The sequence below is a fragment of the Scyliorhinus torazame genome, chromosome 12, assembly GCF_047496885.1.
Source record: "Scyliorhinus torazame isolate Kashiwa2021f chromosome 12, sScyTor2.1, whole genome shotgun sequence".
NCBI classification, from domain to species: Eukaryota; Metazoa; Chordata; class Chondrichthyes; order Carcharhiniformes; family Scyliorhinidae; genus Scyliorhinus; species Scyliorhinus torazame.
In genome coordinates, this window is record NC_092718.1 from 161441647 (window position 1) to 161454077 (window position 12431).

Here is a 12431-nt window from a genome sequence, read left to right on the forward strand (position 1 = left end):
CTGTTTATTTACTAATAATCTAACACCTAATTTTATTTGTGTTGCGACTCCGAGTCAAGTGGGGCTGGAATCGACTGCGCACGAGCCCAGGATGTGGTGACAAGTCAGTGGTGAATGTGTTTTCCACGTTAGAATTGAAAGGAAACACGACACAAATCCCAGTGCTTGGAGAACTGGGTCAATTCTTAGACGGCGGGGGGAGCACTGGAGACCGATACTCCCCATTTCAACTGCTCGGGGGCTAACAGTGCCTAAAGCGCCACGTTTTGTGAGCAATCCCACAGCAGCCACAAAGTGGAATCCGTAATCAATCTTTAAACTAAAATGTTTTTCAAATTAAAATTTAAAAAATATATATTATTTCATGCACAGGATAGGAAGAGAACACTTTATTGAAGTGGCGATGAGGAAAATTCAGGACTCGTGATGAGGGCCTGCAATTCGCTTTTACTGCGATTCTCGCAGGGGCTGTGTCCAGACTTCAGCTGATACATCACGGAGCACACCACACGCTACTGCCATTCAGATAAGGCTTGGTCTGAGATTGGGTCGATACTCATACTTGTTGCGTCCTTCAACCCAAGGCACTTATTCAATCTTCGTGGTGGTATGGGGACAAACTGCAAATTTTGCTCATTGTCTCATCCCCCGAACTTCCCTCCCTGATTGACACTTTGCAAATCTTGGACCCCGCGTCACCGTGGTGTTTCCTGGCATGCTCACCACCCGCTGTTTGCCTCTTGTATTCCTGTAAATAGACTGACGCAGTATTGTCAGTGCTGGAGGTTATTTCACAACCTCTCCTTTGTAAACACTGATTCTGTGCTTCAAATATGGCATTCAGTTAACCGTTAGTCCCCCCTGAAGTCTCCTTCTTCTCTAGATTTGTGGCAGTGAACTCATAAACAAGCTATGGGCCAGCGTTTGCTCAGAAACGGCTCATTGGTTTGTCAACACAGCGATGGCAATTTAAAATGTCCCACGTACAGAGCAGAAGGTTGCCGCCAAGTGCCAGCAGTGGCCAAGTAGTGATGCTCTCCCCACTGGCGGTGGTGCCGTGTTTCAGATAACTGTTGCCCCAGCTGGATAGAGACGATTCCCTATTTGAAAGAACGAGCAAGAAAGTTACCCAACATTAATTCCGCAACAGAAATCACTAAAATAGTATTAGCTCAAATCTGTGGCGGCCGTTTGTGAGTACATTTTCTGTATTACAATAATGGCCACATCCGTCATTGGCTGTATGATGTCTTTTCGATTCATTCATGGGATGTGGGCTGTTGCCCATCCCTAATTGCCCTTGAACCTTGAACTGAGTGGTTTGAGTAGGCCATTTCAGAGGGCAGCTTTGCTGTGGGTCTAGAGTCACATGTAGGCCAGGCCCAGGCAAGGACAGCAGATTTCCTCCCCTAAAGGACATTAGTGAACCAGATGGGTTTTTAACAACAACCGACCATAGTTTCATGGTCATCATTAGACTTTTAATTCCTGGCGCAGTGGTTAGCACTGCTGTCTCAGCGCCGAGGTCGCAGGTTCAATCCCGGCACTGGGTCATTGTCCGTGTGGTGTTTGCACATTCTCCCCATGTCTGCGTGGGTTTCACCCTCACAACCCAAAAATGCAGGGTAGGTGGATTGGCCATGCTAAATTGCCCCTTAATTGGAAAAAATTAATTGGGTATTCTAAATTTATTTTAAAAAGAGACTTTTAATTCCAAATGTTCTTTTTTTATTGATTTCAAATTTCACCATCTGCCTTGGCACGATTCGAACCTGGATCCCCAGAGCATCACCCCGGGTCCCTAGATTACTGGTCCAGCGTCAATACCACTTACGCTGCCACCTCCCCTTCTGAGCTATTGTAAGGTGTTATATAAATGCATTCCCGTCTTCCAGCCCCCAATCCTGTCCTGGTTGAGTAGAGCAGGATAAGGGTAAGATGGAGGATGGAATCATGGTAAGACCTGGGTTGGGATTTTCCCATTCTGTGCTCCTGTTCACAAGATAGAGATCAGCAGGTGGGTGGAGTGGGGAAGTCCAACCCTGCAGTTCGCTTTGTTGCTGACGGAAGTTCGGCATTACCTCTCTTAACTGTCATGTGAGAGTACCTTTAAGAAATGGATGTTTAAGCAATGTACCTTTAAGAAATGGAGCTGATAATATTACTGAAGTGATGTCAGAGGGTGGGGGAGCTGAGCTCACTTCTGCTTTTTGAGTTTCAGTTTGAGAACCCAGCTGAGAGTGTCTGTGTGTTTTGCTGAGAGCTGCAGGAAGAAACACAGAGCTGGTCTGTTGATTTCTGCAATCCAAAGACTATAAATCTATTGAATGTAACCTAATGTGCTCCTATATTTGAAGGTTTGAAGGCTTTTGGATGTTTAAAGGAACAGTTTGAAGGATTATTTAGTGTTGTAGTCTTTTGGGGTTATCTTTGAAGTAATGGGTGTTAAGATATTCAATGTTTGTTTTAAAAGATTAACTTGAGTTCATAGAATAAACATTGTTTTGTTTTAAAAAAACACTTGTCCATTTCTGCTGTTTCACACCTGGCGAGTACGCTGTGAGCTTCCCACACCACAATCTATTAAAACTTGTGGGTCGGTTGAACTCCATGAAACACTTTGGGGTTCTGTAAACCCGGACCCATAACAATTGGGGGCTCGAGGGGGATAAAAGTCTATCGGTCGGATTGGCTTAACAAACTTAAAGACAGTGAGGGGTGAGCATATTGTGGTTGCTTTTCAGGTGTGGTATTTTAGTTTAAGTGGGAGTGTGTTGTGGACAATGGCTCTTTCAGAGGCTCAGGAGGTTTTGGGGGTGGACACGGTAACACACACTACCTTACGGACAGAGACTAAAAGCAGGCTGTTAGATTTGGCAAAAGCATTCCAGTTAACATTGCCTGGCAAGCGGCAGCACGGTGGCAGAATGGTTAGCATTGCTGCCTCACGGCACCGAGGTCCCAGGTTCGATCCCGGCTCTGGGTCACTGTCCGTCTGGAGTTTGTGCATTCTTCCCGTGTTTACGTGGGTTTCGCCCCCTCAACCCAAAGATGTGCAGGATAGGTCAATTGGCCACAGTAAATTGCCACTTAATTGGAACAAAATGAATTGGGTACTCTAATTCTTTTTAAAAAAAACATTGCCTGGCAAAATGCGAAAAGATTAGGTACTTACCGCGGTAGCTGAGCATTTCAATTTGCCTGAGATACAATCTGACTCATTAGAAATGGCAAAGCTCCAGTTGCAGATTAAGCAATTTGAACATGAAAAAGAATTAAAGCAGCTTGAATATTCAATGAGAGAAAAAGAAAAGGAGAGAGAAGAAACAAAGAAAGAGATAGAGAGGAAAGGGAAAAAGAGAGAGTTTGAACTTCATAAAATGGCTATGAAACATGAAAATCAGTTAAAATTGGCAGACGCAAAGGGAAACATACAGTTGGATGAGATTGATGCGAAAGTGAGACAGAGCGTCATAGTCGAAGACGTGGTGGGGATCTATTTAAATATGTCCAAGCATTGCCAAGGTTTGATGAGAAGGAGGTAGAAGCCTTTTTCATTTCATTTGAGAAGGTAGCTAAACCAATGAAATGGCCACAGGACATGTGGGTATTACTGATTCAAACAAAGCTGGTAGGTAGAGCTAGTGAAGTGTTTGCATCACTACCGGAGGAGGTATCTGGAACATATGAGGAGGTGAAAAAATCCATCTTAGGTGCATATGAGCTAGTGCCTGAAGCTTACAGACAAAGGTTTAGAAATTTAAGGAAATAATTTGGTCAAACATACATGGAGTTTGAAAGGCTCAGACAGAGTAATTTTGATAGGTGGATAAGGGCTTTGAAAATAGATCAAACGTATGAAGCTCTCAGAGAAATTATACTTTTGGAGGAGTTTAAAAATTCAATTCTTGATGTAGTGAGAACTCATGTGGAAGAGCAGAGGGTTAAAACTGTGAGATTAGCAGCAGAAATGGCAGATGATTATGAATTAGTTCATAAATCAAGGCTTGGTTTCCGACATCAGTTTCAGCCGGTGAGGGATAGAAACTGGAGACATGAGAAATACTCAAGTGGTGAAGGTAAAGGTGATCTGATGGGAGACAATAAGGAGAGTGTACCTCAGATTTTTTTTTTTAATCCAGGAGTGTGGAAGAGAAATTAAAAGTTTCAAATGTTTTCACTAATAAACTAGGCCATGTAAAGTCACAGTGTTGGTGGTTGAAGAAAAGCACTGGGAAGGCTGATGTGGTAAAATAGGATATGGCAATGGGGTTTGTTAGAGTTTTAAAGGAAAGCCCAAGGGAAGCGAAGGAGATGCAAACGATTGTACAGCCTGTTCAAGAAGTAATTGATAAGAAGGTGCCAGGTGTCTTTAAAGAATTTACTTGTGTGGGTAAAGTTTACTCATGTGTATCAGGAGGAGCAGGTAAAGAACAAAGAAATGTACAGCACAGGAACAGGGCCTTCGGCCCTCCAAGCCCGTGCCGACCATGCTGCCCGACTAAACTACAATCTTCTACACTTCCTGGGTCCGTATCCCTCTATTCCCATCCTATTCATGTATTTGTCAAGATGCCCCTTAAATGTCACTATCGTCCCTGCTTCCACCACCTCCTCTGGTAGCGAGTTCCAGGCACCCACTACCCTCTGCGTAAAAAAACTTGCCTCGTACATCTACTCTAAACATTGCCCCTCTCACCTTAAACCTATGCCCCCTAGTAATTGACCCCTCTACCCTGGGGAAAAGCCTCTGACTATCCACTCTGTCTATGCCCCTCATAATTTTGTAGACCTCTATCAGGTCTCCCCTCAACCTCCTTCGTTCCAGTGAGAACAAACCGAGTTTATTCAACCGCTCCTCATAGCTAATGCCCTCCATACCAGGCAACATTCTGGTAAATCTCTTCTGCACCCTCTCTAAAGCCTCCACATCCTTCTGGTAGTGTGGCGACCAGAATTGAACACTATACTCCAAGTGTGGCCTAACTAAGGTTCTATACAGCTGCAACATGACTTGCCAATTCTTATACTCAATGCCCTGGCCAATGAAGGCAAGCATGCCGTATGCCTTCTTGACTACCTTCTCCACCTGTGTTGCCCCTTTCAATGACCTGTGGACCTGTACTCCTAGATCTCTTTGACTTTCAATACTCTTGAGGGTTCTACCATTCACTGTATATTCCCTACCTGCATTAGACCTTCCAAAATGCATTACCTCACATTTGTCCGGCTTAAACTCCATCTGCCATCTCTCCGCCCAAGTCTCCAAACAACCTAAATCCTGCTGTATCCTCTGACAGTCCTCATCGCTATCCGCAATTCCACCAACCTTTGTGTCGTCTGCAAACTTACTAATCAGACCAGTTACATTTTCCTCCAAATCATTTATATATACTACAAAGAGCAAAGGTCCTAGCACTGATCCCTGTGGAACACCACTGGTCACAGCCCTCCAATTAGAAAAGCATCCTTCCATTGCTACTCTCTGCCTTCTATGACCTAGCCAGTTCTGTATCCACCTTGCCAGCTCACCCCTGATCCCGTGTGACTTCACTTTTTGTACTAGTCTACCATGAGGGACCTTGTCAAAGGCCTTACTGAAGTCCATATAGACAACGTCCACTGCCCTACCTGCATCAATCATCTTAGTGACCTCCTCGAAAAACTCTATCAGGTTAGTGAGACACGACCTCCCCTTCACAAAACCATGCTGCCTCTCACTAATACGTCCATTTGCTTCCAAATGGGAGTAGATCCTGTCTCAAAGAATTCTCTCCAGTAATTTCCCTAACACTGAAGTAAGGCTCACCGGCCTGTAGTTCCCTAGATTATCCTTGCTACCCTTCTTAAACAGAGGAACAACATTGGCTATTCTCCAGTCCTCCGGGACATCCCCTGAAGACAGTGAGGATCCAAAGATTTCTGTCAAGGCCTCAGCAATTTCCTCTCCAGCCTCCTTCAGTATTCTGGGGTAAATCCCATCAGGCCCTGGGGACATATCTACCTTAATATTTTTTAAGACACCCAACACCTCGTCTTTTTGGATCTCAATGCGACCCAGGTTATCTACACACCGTTCTCCAGACTCAACATCTACCAATTTCTTCTCTTTGGTGAATACTGATGCAAAGTAGTCATTTAGTACCTCGCCCATTTCCTCTGGCTCCACACATAGATTCCCTTGCCTATCCTTCAGTGGGCCAACCCTTTCCCTGGCTACCCTCTTGCTTTTTATGTACATGTAAAAAGCATTGGGATTTTCCTTAACCCTATTTGCCAATGAATTTTCGTGACCCCTTCTAGCCCTCCTGACTCCTTGCTTAAGTTCCTTCCTACTTTCCTTATATTCCACGCAGGCTTCGCCTGTTCCCAGCCTTTTAGCCCTGACAAATGCCTCCTTTTTCTTTTTGACGAGGTCTACAATATCTCTCGTTATCCAAGGTTCCCGAAAATTGACGTATTTATCCTTCTTCCTCACAGGAACATGCCGGTCCTGAATTCTTTTCAACTGACACTTGAAAGCCTCCCACATGTCAGATGTTGATTTGCCCTCAAACATCCGCCCCCAATCTATGTTCTTCAGTTCCCGCCTAATATTGTTATAATTAGCCTTCCCCCAATTTAGCACATTCATCCTAGGACCACTCTTATCCTTGTCCACCAGTACTTTAAAACTTACTGAATTGTGGTCACTGTTACCGAAATGCTCCCCTACTGAAACATCTACCACCTGGCCGGGCTCATTCCCCAATACCAGGTCCAGTACCGCCCCTTCCCTAGTTGGACTGTCTACATATTGTTTTAAGAAGCCCTCCTGGATGCTCCTTACAAACTCCGCCCCGTCTAAGCCCCTGGCACTAAGTGAGTCCCAGTCAATATTGGGGAAGTTGAAGTCTCCCATCACCACAACCCTGTTGTTTTTACTCTTTTCCAAAATCTGTCTACCTATCTGCTCCTCTATCTCCCGCTGGCTGTTGGGAGGCCTGCAGTAAACCCCCAACATTGTGACTGCACCCTTCTTATTCCTGATCTCTACCCATATAGCCTCACTGCCCTCTGAGGTGTCCTCCCGCAGTACAGCTGTGATATTCTCCCGAACCAGTAGCGCAACTCCGCCTCCCCTTTTACATCCCCCTCTATCCCGCCTGAAACATCTAAATCCTGGAACGTTTAGCTGCCAATCCTGCCCTTCCCTCAACCAGGTCTCTGTAATGGCAACAACATCATAGTTCCAAGTACTAATCCAAGCTCTAAGTTCATCTGCCTTACCCGTAATACTTCTTGCTCTAAGTTCATCTGCCTTACCCGTAATACTTCTTGCTCTAAGTTCATCTGCCTTACCTGTAATACACAATTTTAAGAGATACAGGAGCTAGTCAATCTTTAATGGTAAGAGATGAGGAATTATGTAATTTTGGAAGAATGTTGCCAGAAAAGGTATTAAGATGTGGAATTCAGGGTGAGAGGAGTAGCGTTCCATTATATAAGGTAAGGTTGGAAAGTCCAGTGAAGAGTGGTGAAGTGGTAGTAGGAGTAATAGAGAAACTGTCTTGTCCAGGAATACAGTTTATCTTGGGCAATGATATAGCTGGATAGCAGGTGGGAGTGATGCCTACTGTGGTTGATAAGCCAGTGGAAAATTAGACAAGTGAAGTGTTGAAGGACGAATATCCTGGGATTTTTCCAGATTGTGTAGTAACAAGGTCGCAAAGTCACAGGTTAAGACAAGAGGAGAAATCAAAGAGTGAAGATGAAGTTGAAGTGCAATTATCAGAAACGATTTTTGATCAGATGGTTGAAAAAGAAGAAGAACAGGTGGAGGATGAGGCAGATATTTTTAGTTCAGGAAAATTGACGGAGTTACAACAGAAAGATGTAGAAATAAAACGGATATATCAGAAAGCATATACGGAAGAGGAATCAGAGAGTATACCAGAGTGTTATTACTGTAAAAGTGATGTCTTGATGAGAAAATGGAGACCTGTACATATGCAGGCGGATGAAAAGTGGGCAGAAGTTCATCAAGTAGTATTGCCGGCAGGGTATAGAAAGGAGGTGTTAGGAGTGGCACATGAGGTACCAGTGGGAGGTCATTTGGGGATAAGGAAAACTCAAGCTAAAATCCAGAATTTTTTTTATTGACCTGGACTACATAAAGATGTAGTTCCATTTTGTCAATCATGTCACACATGTCAAGTGATAGGGAAATCTCAAGCAGTGATAAAACCAGTGCCCTTAATACCCATTCCAGCATTTGAGGAATCTTTTACAAGGGTCCGAATTGATTGTGTAGGACCGCTTCTTAAAACAAAAAGTGAGAATCAATATCTTTTGACTATAATGGATGTGTCTACTAGGTTTCCAGAGTCCATTCCAGTACATAATATTGCAGCTAAAAAGATGTGGAGGAGTTACTTAAATTCTTTACTAGATATGGACTACCCACAGAAATTCAATCGGATCAAGGATCAAATTTTATCTCAAAGTTATGGATAGCTTAGGAATAAAACTGCGTACCATCCAGAATCGCAGGGAGCGTTAGAAAGGGGCATCAGACATTAAAGACAATGTTGAGGGCGTATTGTCATGATTATCCAGAGGATTGGGGTAAAGGAATTCCATTTGTACTGTTTACAATTAGGGATGCACCTGATGAGTCAACCAAATTTAGTCCTTTTGAACAATTTTTGGTCATGAGGTAAGAGGACCACTTAAATTGATTAAAGAAAAATTGGTGGGTGAGAAATCGGAAATTACATTATTGGATTACGTGTCAAACTTTAGGGAACGATTAAATAGAGCAGGTGAATTGGCTAGACAACATTTGAAAGTTGCACAAAATGTGATGAAACGGGTAGCGGACAAGAAATCCAAAGTTCGTAGTTTTGCCAGTGGAGATAAAGTTTTAGTGTTGTTACCAGTGGTAGGGGAGCCTTTAAAAGCTAGGTTTTGTGCACCGTATCAGATTGAAAGGAAATTAAGTGAGGTGAATCATGTGGTAAAAACACCAGATAGAAGGAAGACTCACCGAGTGTGTCATGTGAATATGCATAAAAGGTACTTTGAAAGGGAAGGAGAGAAAAAAGAGGTTTTGATGATTCTAACTCAAAGTGACAAACCAAATCCAGATGACTGTGAATTTGACATACCTCAAATTAAATTGGAAAATGAGGATGTTCTTAAAAATTGGGATGAATTGTTAAGTTACCTTCCAGAGGAAAAACAAACTGACCTGAAAGAGTTATTGATATCACATGGGCAAGTTTGTAGAGATAAATTGGGAAGTACTAAAATGGTTATACATGATGTAGATGTGGGAAATGCTGTTCCTATCAAACAACATCCATATAAACTTAATCCTTTAAAATTGGCACAGGTTAACAAAGAGATTGAGAGTATGCTTAAAAATGGCATAATTGAAGTGGGTTGCGGCCAATGGAGCTCACCCATAGTAATGGTACCTAAACCAGACGGTACCCAACGGTCGTGTGTGGACTATAGAAAGGTGAATGCAGTTACAAGAACGGACTCTTATCCTATCCCATGTTTGGAGGATTGCATTGAGAAAGTGGGACAATCCGCTTTTATTTCAAAATTGGATTTACTTAAAGGTTACTGGCAGGTACTTTTATCGGCCTGTTGGTTATTTTTCAAAGAAATTGAATTCTCACCAGAAAAAGTGTTCGACGATTGAGGAGACTTTGAGTTTGGTGCTGGCTTTGCAACATTTTCACATTTATGTGACCAGCAATCCGTCTGACACCATTATATATACTGATCATAATCCGTTGACGTTTTTGGAACGATTCCGGAATAACAATGCAAGGCTGTTTCGCTGGAGTTTATTGTTGCAGCCATTTCATTTAAAAATAATACATGTGGCAGGACGGGAAAATGTGATAGCCGATGCTTTGTCACAAATGTGATGAACAGAAGGATTTTGGTTGGAGGAAGAAGAACGGGGGAACAAATGGACTATATTATTATACCTGTTTGCGTGTGTTGTTTTTTTTTGAACCGGTAAGGTGTTTTTACTGTATGCATTTCTTGATTGATGGTGCAAAGGTGAAAAATGAAACCATCTTGAAGTTGATGGTTTTTTTTCTTGGGGGGTGGGGGGGGGAGGGGGGGTGTCATGTGAGAGTACCTTTAAGAAATGGATGTTTAAGCAATGTACCTTTAAGAAATGGAGCTGATCATATTACTGAAGTGACGTCAGAGGGTGGGGGAGCTGAGCTCACTTCTGCTTTTTGAGTTTCAGTTTGAGAACGCAGCTGGGAGTATGTTTTTTTTGCTGTGAGTTGCAAGAAGAAATATTGAGATGGTCTGTTGATTTCTGCAATCCAAAGACTATAAATATATTGAATGTAACCTAGTGTGCTCCTATTTTTGAAGGTTTGAAGTCTTTTGGATGTTTAAAGGAACAGTTTGAAGGATTATTTAGTGTTGTAGTCTTTTGGGGTTATCTTTGAAGTAACGGGTGTTAAGGTATTCAATGTTTGTTTTAAAAGATTAACTTGAGTTCATAGAAGAAACATTGTTTTGTTTTAAAAACCACTTGTACATTTCTGCTGTATCACACCTGTAGAGTGGGCCATGTGCTTCCCACATCACAATCTATTAAAAGTTGTGGGTCAGTTGAACTCCATGAAACACTTTGGGGTTCTACCCGGACCCATAACAAACAGCAAAATGGCCACTTGCAAATCTCCGCAACAAAGCAGCAAAAGGACATGGAGGACACGTTCCACCAGCAGCACAGTTGGAACGGGATCCATTTCCACGTCTACCTATTCGGAAATGTTGCACAAATCGTAAATTGGATGAAAACACAGGCAGATGCTAATCCCATTTTCTTAGCTGTGGGCCCAAGGAAGAGGTCTAACGTTAAGCCACTGCCCACTTCATTAGCTCGAAGCCGGGTGGCTAGGTGGGGCAAGTGGACAAACCGGGTCAAAGGGGACAAGTGATCAATGCTTTAAAAAGGTTGTGTGGACAAAGCAAACAGGCTCCATAAACAGTAGTCTGCCTCTCTTCCCATTCCCGTCCCCATGATGGTATCCTCCAACACTGCCCAAGTAGACAATGAGCCAAGAGTTTTTTTTTGGACCATAGCAATATCTACATATCCTCAGGGAACACTGGATAGATTGGGAATAGAAACTGGCCTTTTGGTGTAGCCCAGAGGACCCACAGGATGCATCCCATTTGTTGAATTAGGATTGTGTCTTATCTGGAGTTTTACAGCTAACTCCCCCACTAAAGATTTTGGGGTGGGGGGGGGGAGGGGGAGGGTAGTCTAGGGGCTCACTAGATCCCATTGTGACAGTCTGGTGGTCCGTTCATCCACTGAAAGCCCTGAAATTCTCAGAAGATGTTAGCTGACTTGGGGTTGTATGTGTGAGGGGGGAGAAGGGTGGATCTCCGAATCACACCCAACTGCCCTGAAGAAGATCTGCCTTTTACCCCACCCTCCATGGCCACCGACTGCCTTAAACAGTCAAACCAAAATTGCCCCCCATTTAGTCTAGATTCCCAGATTGGCTTTCGTTCCCCCTGCTTTCTGGAGATGAGACCATTTCAATCTGCATCCAGTTGCCAAAGCCTCAGGATTGAACTGGAGTTCCCGGGAAATTCAAGACTAATCTCCATGAAACTTGTGAGCAACTCGGGAGAAGAAACACGGGGGGATTAAAACTTGGGAATTTAGAAAAAAAATCTTTGTGTGATTCTGTTTATTAGTTATTTTAAAAATTGAGCCTGAGGAAAAAATGGCTATTTAATTGAGTCATGAATCACCCAATGGATAATGAGAATTATCACCTTTCCAATTGATGGGAAAAGGCGTTGTGCCCCCAATATTGGGCATGTTGGGTGATCAATGGCCAGATCATTGGTGGTAGGGGGCAGGGAGGTGGAGGCCGGACATCGTGCGATAATTCCTCCATGAATATGTCCAGCATTGGCACTGATTCCCATCTGGGGCTGGAGCATACGAGATCCAGATATTGGGAGCCCACCTCCCACCAATCACAATATCTCATGGAGGCAGTTGGTAGACTCCCCCACAAGACAATCTCTGAAACTAGCACGACAAGAATACCAGCCCGTTTTTGGCTTTTGCACCAGAGCACTGCCAAATGTACAGCTGGAGTCCACCAGAACTGCTTCAGGGTCAGCGACTACACTTAGACCACCCAAGGACCCCATTATCCACCTGGAGCCTAAACTTTGTGGTCTCTGATGCAGTTCTTCAGGCAACAGCCAGGAGATACACGATAGCTGTCTAGGTGCCCACACCCACCATCCCAGCTCTCTGCCTAGAAACCAGTGTTCTTCCTTCCTTTGGGAAGAATGTCCCCTTCGCAACATTCCCCCGACTACATAGAGTTGTTCAGAAAGTCCTCCATCTGTCAGGAGAGTTGGGCGAT

At 43.6% G+C, this 12431-nt stretch overlaps 1 long non-coding RNA gene across 1 annotated transcript in view; it reads right to left on the reverse strand.

Moving 5' to 3' along the window:
* Nucleotides 1–375: 375 nt before the first annotated feature.
* LOC140386711 (uncharacterized) overlaps nucleotides 376–12431 on the reverse strand; it is a 45398-nt gene continuing 33342 nt past the window's right edge. The window contains exon 4 of the long non-coding RNA XR_011933658.1: nucleotides 376–1100. This is a non-coding gene — a long non-coding RNA (uncharacterized lncRNA). The remainder of the gene's footprint in view (nucleotides 1101–12431) is intronic.